The 8,355-nt window shown below is 33.6% G+C and overlaps 1 protein-coding gene across 1 annotated transcript in view; it reads right to left on the minus strand.

The window, feature by feature from the left end:
• LOC135205697 (uncharacterized) overlaps nucleotides 1-5,354 on the minus strand; it is an 82,330-nt gene extending 76,976 nt beyond the window's left edge. Inside the window, exon 1 of the mRNA XM_064236672.1 lies at nucleotides 5,194-5,354. The gene's annotated coding sequence lies outside the window, so the exon portion shown is untranslated. The remainder of the gene's footprint in view (nucleotides 1-5,193) is intronic.
• Between the last annotated feature and the right edge of the window lie 3,001 nt (nucleotides 5,355-8,355).

An 8,355-nucleotide genomic window follows, 5' to 3' on the forward strand; every position in this document is an offset into this window, starting at 1 on the left:
AAGTTTCGATTGTCTTATTATTAAACACTTTCAGCTGGATCCTATCACGAGAATCTACTTTATCACTGCCAATCAAACGCTTCAATTCTTGTACTCTCATAATTTTTGCGGCACTGTGGAGAGGATAGCAGAATCTCGGAGAGACAGAGCGGGATTTCGTAACATAGGATTCATCACTTTTGGAGTTGGCGCGATGTGAGATCAGCTCGCTCGTGCATCCGCGACCAAGGGCATGGAGTGACAAGGAGTTACAAGGATTAGGATGTTTCAAAGACTTGTTAGTCCATCCGAGGAGCCATCGTGTGTTCACTTATCTCTAGGAACAGGTTTTACTGTTCATTCAAAGTGTCCTAATGGGGTATGTGTGTTTGTACATGGGCGGAAGTAGATACACTTCCGATCTGGTTTTGATCGGATTTCATGGGTGAGACTATTAACTGTATGCGAGTGTGTGAGTGACTGTTCCACTATATGATATCATGCAAGCTGAGGGATGATTGGGCACAACTTGCGGGACGCTCATGGCAGTCGACATGGACTTCTCTTTGTCTATACTCTGTTTTTTTTCCATCTGTCCACCCGCCTGTGGTGTTTGTGTATGGTAACACTGCGTCCCGGGCTTTAGATAGTTACGCTATGTGTAAGTTTGAGGTAAATAAAAGGATATCTGGTGTACATTTGCAACTGAAAAATGTTTTAATAACTAAAGCCCGGGACGCAGTGTTACCATACGCAAACACCACACGCTGGTGGACAAATGGAAAAAAACCGAGTATAGTGTGTGTGGTTCCTGCTGAAAAGGGTAAGTATACTCACATCCATGCCCAAGTGTATCTTTGTCTTTTTACATCTTAAACGCTTGTTTCAGAAGTGTTATCTTTCACGTGTGACTTTTACTTCAGGATAATCGATTATTATTATTTTTATTTTATTTGCAAATTATTTATGTGGGCTTCCTTCTTTCCCAGAATAGATCTGGAAGTCCTTAATAATGGGAAACGGGAAGTACAAACGTTTAACGAACTATGACCATTAGTTGTATATTTTGAATGGTGAAAATTTTTATGAATAACTGTATATCTTTGGACTAAGATGTTCAGTTAATTACTGGAGAGAAAGGCATGTAGATGATTTGGTCTAATTCCCAGTTTTATTTTGGTTTCCTGTTTTGAATTATTATTTTTTCGTTGGCGCTATTTGGAGTTTTCATCGTGTTCTGTTTAGAAGCTAAAGTTTCAGAACTTGACTTATTTAGTTGATCGTTTGCTATTTACAAATAATGTCTTTTTATATTATATATTTCTGGGTCTGATTTGCGACCTTAGGTAATTATGAATTGTGGGTTGTGTATGAGAGAGAGAGAGGGGGGGGGGGGGGGGGGGGGGGGGGGGGGGTGGGGGGGGAGAGGGGGGGCGATACTTTGACACTCCGTCGGGATAGAGTGCAACTCCGCTCGAAGTCAACGTTATCAATACACCTCGAAGACCTAAGTTTTACATGTTGCTATATATATATATAATATATATATATATATATATATATATATATATATACACATATATATGTATGTTTCCATATATATGTATACATAGATATATATATATATATACATATGATATATTTTATCACATCACCGTGATTCATTTACGAACATTAAACATTAAGCTACAAATGTCTTTTAATATCCAATTCCCACAACCTTGGATATAAAATATTTTCATATACTATATTATTTCCGAGGAAGAGCGAATTGGATTCATTCATATGACTACGTGCGGCAAACGTGGTAGTATATATTTGTGCGTGCATATATATATCATATATATCAAGAGACAAGCGATGTAATCAAGTTATTACGAAACGTAGGAAATAAAGAATTATAACTATATATATATTTATATATATATATATATATATATATAGTATGATACATATATATATAGTATATATATATATATATGTGTGTGTATGTATGTATTTATGTATGTATGTGTGTATAAATCTACATGTATACATATATAGAAAGATAGATAGATAGATAGGGCGTAGGTATTTTCACCTGGGGGTGATAATAAAACACTGTTATTTGCGCCCGGAAATCTAAAACATGTCTTTCGTAAATTCAGAACGTCTCGACTGTTACATATATTAGAATCGTTAATAAAACTCATTAAACGATCTAATTTTATTTGCTAAAATGTACATTCCGTTTTTTTATTACAATGGGATAATAAAACACTGATTAAAATGAAAGAATAAAGTTGCAATTACTTCACATAAGGATAGCACTTTATTCCATTTACAATAAAGATGTATGGCTTTTATTCATTTCTGTTGCATATTTGATTCAATCCCCACTGATTTCTTAGCTCTGCTACTTTCACCAAGTTTGCTGTTTGCCTCCGTTTTTTAGAACTTGAATGAAATCGCACTATTATTGTTTGATTCCTTCTGTCGACTTCGACATTTTACAACTTTTTCGCATTTGTTGAGAGATGGTTCCAGGGTTTCATCTTGGTCAGGCAATGATTTTTATGATGTTCTCCTGGCAAATACTGACGTCAAGGTCATTATTTAGGGGGTCCTGGACCTTAGTTGCAAACTCTGCTGCTAATTGTGTTGTAGATTTACTAGGAACATTTTGATAAAAGAAACTTACTTTATTTTTTCGTTCTTTGCCAGGAATTATCATTGTGTTTCGATGTTTATAACCGTTCTAAATGCATGGTTGTACCACAAGTTGTTAAGACATGTCAAGCGCTGAAGAGTGTCTTGAGAATGCAAAGGCTTCCTCTGGCTCCGAAGTTCACACGTATTCTTTGGCTTGTAGAGGTTTGTTTGGGGTGGGATGACAATTACATTTTTGCCAATGGAAGTTTAATTCAAGCTTTTTGACGTCTTCGTTCGGATAACAAACTAAAGCCACAGTATGACGAAAAGGCAGTTGATGTTGGGAATGGAAAGTATATGTACGAGCGTACTCTAATTCCTCGATAGTTACTGTATGGTAGGATTTGTTGACTTTTACTGTATATACACGTTCTTGCAAACATGTTCAGTAAACATGTCATAAAGTTCTTTGAAGTCACTTATACCATATTCCACCACAGTGCACTAACTGAGAAATTGATGATAACGCCTTTCGTCACCAAGCAAGTCATTTTAGAAACAAATTTGACGGATGCAATCTGCCACCGTAGGAGAAGCAGAAAACAGAGGTTGCAGGATCCCGTTCTCTGAGTCGGTTCGATTATATATATTATTCGTGTCGTAACCAAAAGTTGATATGTTACTCGTTAGGTAACCCGGCCACATTTCTTTGCATGTCACCCAATTAACAACCACCTACTGATGCATTTCAGTATTTTCTTCATTTAACTTTTCTAGCAACTCATTGAATATTGTCTCATTCTTGCATACACTAGTGATTTAAGAGTACAGAATATTTCATTCCTTTTATTAGCATTGAGAACTGGTTCTGAAACCCTCTTCTTAAACTATTTTAGAGCGTGAAAGTTACAAAGTAGCACAGTAACATCTGGAACTACTGTTTTAACTACTTCTATTTTATTCTGATCTTTAACTAGCATTATATTTTTCGTATGGCTAACACCTTCTATCATTTCAAAAAAAATTTGAAGAACATTTTGGATAATTTCACTTGTCTCTCTTCCTAAAAAGCATAGAATACGGATTTTCCTCGACCCAAATTATCTTGCACAAGAATTACGTAAAGTGGAAAATTTTGATTCACTTTGTAAGTTCCATCAATACAAATAAATTCTGGGAATTTTCTATGCATGGCAATCATGTCGTTCGTTAGTTGCAAAAGATCATTTCAATGACACTGTGTTGGTCAACTGTAATATTTACTTTTCCACGTCCCTTCATCTCCCCTATTCATAAAAAGAAATCCGCCATTTCGGAAAAATTTCCAATAGCCTTTGCTTTTTCCTTCATTGTTCTCATATCTTGTAAGGTAACGGTCTTTGAATATGTAGTGGACACTAAAGATTTAAGCCGCTTGTTTCCTGGTCACATTTGAATGACTTCTTCCAATTCGATCTTTTCATTAACTGTCAGTCTTCTCTGTTGATTACATAGCACTTTTGTAAGTCTGTTGCCTCTTCACGATTATATATCAGTCAAATTTGATCTGTGACTTTTAACACCCTTATTCTTTGAGGTCCTGTTAGTTATTGTATTAATGCACAGAACAATTAATGTGCAAGTGATAAAGTTTATATATATATATATATATATATTATATATATATATATATATATATATATATATATATATATATATATATATATATATATATGTATATAGTATATATATATATATATATATATATATATATATATATATATGTATATACTATATATATATATATATATATATATATATATATATATATATATATATATATATATATATATATATATATATATATATATATATATATATATATATATATATATATATATATATATATACATGTATATATATATATCCTCGATGTAACTAGGGAAAGCAAAGTACATTTCATAGTTGATTATGCTTAACGCCGACGTCACTACGCATCTCAGCTACATTTTTAGGGCAAATCTTTTTTATAAAAAATATTAAAATTGATAATGATAAAATACATATATGGGCACAGAGATAACATTCAACGTGAGGTGACAATAGTAGAAAAAATGTAAAATTCATAACCAACAAAATTAATAATTAAAATGTTCTTTAAACTAAAATGTTAATGGTTAACATATACAAAGATAATAAGTTATATATAGATATATATATATATATATAATATATATATATATATATATATATATATATACTATACATATACATATAAAATATAAATATATATAAATATATAAACACACATGAGCGCGCGTACACGCACACATATATATAAATAGATGATATATATATATATTATATATATATATATATATATATATATATATATGATATATAATATATATATATATATATATATATCTATATGATATATGTATATATATATATATATATATATATATATATAATAATATATATATATATATATATATATATATATATATATATATATATTCAAAGCGTAGGTTTTATATACGATTGCGCGTGTTTGTACATGTGCATAAGTGGGATGGCAAATAATGAACATCTATCTGGTACCTTGTCCTGCGGGGGAGAGGAAGGAAGGCTCTTCAGAGTTTGGTGGGCGCAGCGGGGACGAGCAAGAGTTGCAGAGGTCACCAAAGCAAAGGTGCGATTTCCGCCGAGTGGGAGATGCAGGCAGGTAGGAGGAGGAGTGTGCTTGCGACGGCTCCTAACTGAAGAGTAAGGGAAGGGGAATGTCTTGGCTAGGAAGTCTCCTCTTTAGAAAGTAACCCACGACTGACGCAAACCATTGCGAAACAGGAAAAGTTTGCCGCTGGAAAGCCAATCAGGGAAACATCTCCCTGGACGGGACATTTTATTGTTTAAAAAAGGGTAGAAGGTTCACGTTCAAGATGTTTATAATGATTTTATACATATATCTTTATGAAACGTTTTGAACGAATTCATAGAAAAGAAATCAGTTTCAATTACACTCAAGAAAGTTGGACTGACTATGGATACAAAAGCGCAAAGGCCATAATGTAAATGAATACGTTTTCCATTTACTACTGGGTATGGATATGGAACTATTCAATCCTCCACATTATATTTTACATATATCTTGAAATATTTGGTCTTGCTGAGTAATACGATTTCATCGCTGATCATTGGGGATTACAAATAGTTGGTAATGAACATGATTATTGATATGGGCAACGCAGGTGCGGAACAACGACGTGAAAAGCCGGTCAGGGGAGCATATCACTCCAATTCTCTGATGACGGCGAATTCCAGAATCTTCCTTTCGTATATCAAGCTTCTTTTGGTAAAAGAGCCCAGCCTCACTCCCTTCTTATTGCATGACCAATATCCCTCATATGCACAAAAACCCAAGAGCTTTCTGAACTACATTAACTAAACAAGTACAACACGTGCCGAAGTTTCTATGGAGCAGTCGAGGTTTCTGTACATCGTTTAATCATGGCCACTGAAAATAGATCCATCTTTCGGTGGTCTCCGTACAATGTTGTATGAACCGTGGCCTATGAAACTTTCAGTCACGAACCGGTGGTGGCCTATCATGGTTAACTTTAACCTTACAAAAAAAACTAAGGCTAGGGGGCTGCAATTTAGTATGTTTGATGATTGGAGGTTGGATGATCAACATACTAATTTGCAGCCCTCTATCCTCAATAGTTTTTAAGATCTGGGGGCGGACGGAAAAAGCCACCATCTCTATCATTTTCTTTCACAGAAAACTAACAATCTGGTTCAGACGCTGTCATAGATCCCATGCAATAAACGTCATGAAATGCACGTCACTGGCGACACGTTTTTCAGACCAGAGAAGAATGAAAACTGGTCATTGAGTAGAAGTCAAAACAGTTCTTCTTCGACATCAGGATTTGAAGGCAGCCACAAACGACGCCGGAAGTGTTTTGTTCATAGCCTTGATCACCTGCTGACAACTCCATGTCTTTGCGCTTCTTGGACAACCTTACCACAATGAATCTTGAATCAGGCTCTGTGAGAAATGTGCTCGATATGTTATTTTTTGCATGTAACGTTGTTTTAAGAGTCTATCTTGAATGAAAAAATACACACACACACACACACATACATATATATATATATATATATATATATATATATATATATATATATATATATAATATTATATAATATATGTATGTATGTAGTATATAGTATGTATGTACATATGTGTGTCTCTGTGTGTGTGCGCGCGTATGTATATATATATATATATATATATATGCCTATATATATATATATATATATATATATATATATATATATATATATATATTTATATATATATATAAAATGTTTGTTCGTATGTGTGTGTGTATGTGTATAAGTGGGCTAAAGTAGCTACGGCGTCTGGCGTTTCTTGTCCGCTAACCACTTCCTTTCTAACCAAACCCAAGGTTTGGTTAGAGCTCATCATTAATTCATTTAATATTCTATTAGAAATATATCGGTTATTAGCTATCACTTTCATTCTCACTACTATATGAACTAGGCTTCAGAATACAGACTACCTTCATATAAATTTAAACTATTGGTCATGATAGTAACCGGTGTTAAACTACGTAAGTAATTAATTTTATTTATACAAATATCATACATGCAACAGAAGAAGACAAATAAATTCGCTATATACTGGAGAAATTAATCTGGTAGTCTATAACAACTGATGGTACAAAGTTCTTATATTCAAACTTTTTATTAGATTTTCCTGATCCATATTGGTAATTATTAGATAGTAACAAATAATGGATGACGGTTGAGGGTAAAATCTTCTCTTCATACAAATATTTGCAAATGTCTAAAATAGCGAGCAAGATTCCATAAATATTATTAAGTGTCCTATTCGAGTTAAATGCCGCCAGTCCGAATATTTCAAAAATTAGATTTATTCTTTCATCAGAAACTTTTGTTAGAAACTTATTAGTCCTTTTAACTTCAATATCTAAGGTGGAGCCTGTTTCCTAAAGGAAACTTTTAGTACTCAGGGAGATATTGAATTCACATCGAATAATATCATGGAATCCATGTAAGAAGGCGAGTGAAAACCGGGACTGGAACAAGTACTTTCGTAGTTCATTCTACATTTTTAAGTTCTCACTGAGTAAAAGCATAGTTTACAGAGCTTTATATACAAATTGAGTAGTGGTGGGAGGAGTTAGTTTCTTGATTTGGACACCATGTTCTCCAAACAGAAAGGACGGGTAAAGAGGATGAAGAGATAATCCAGGCCGGAGGTTAACATTCCTGGTGTCCGTGGCTTCAATGAATACGGTTCCCAGATGATTTCTTTTCTTATAGTCGTTGGCCTTGCTGATTATAGATGACTTATCCCAGTTAACGGTACGGCCTGCCTTAAGCCAGTGATCTGCAATTGTTTGTTAGGCCTCTTGAAAGAGCAGTCTTTACATGGGATACCGTATACAATATTGTTTGAATTGGACAGCCTATTCTTAATCAACATATTTCTTAAATTATTGTTATACTATCTAAATACTAAATTAATATCAATAGTTTTTAGAATTGGTATTGCAGATATAAAACTGTGTTAACTTTGGTTAGATTCTAATATGAAGGATAACTCAATGAGTCTCCTAGTTTGTCAATAGTTTTAATCTCATTGTCCAAGAATTCAAGACTACAAATTCTAAGTGCTCTGAGATATTTCTATAATTTAGTGATGTGGAT

This window comes from Macrobrachium nipponense, chromosome 11, assembly GCF_015104395.2.
Source record: "Macrobrachium nipponense isolate FS-2020 chromosome 11, ASM1510439v2, whole genome shotgun sequence".
Classification (NCBI taxonomy): domain Eukaryota; kingdom Metazoa; phylum Arthropoda; class Malacostraca; order Decapoda; family Palaemonidae; genus Macrobrachium; species Macrobrachium nipponense.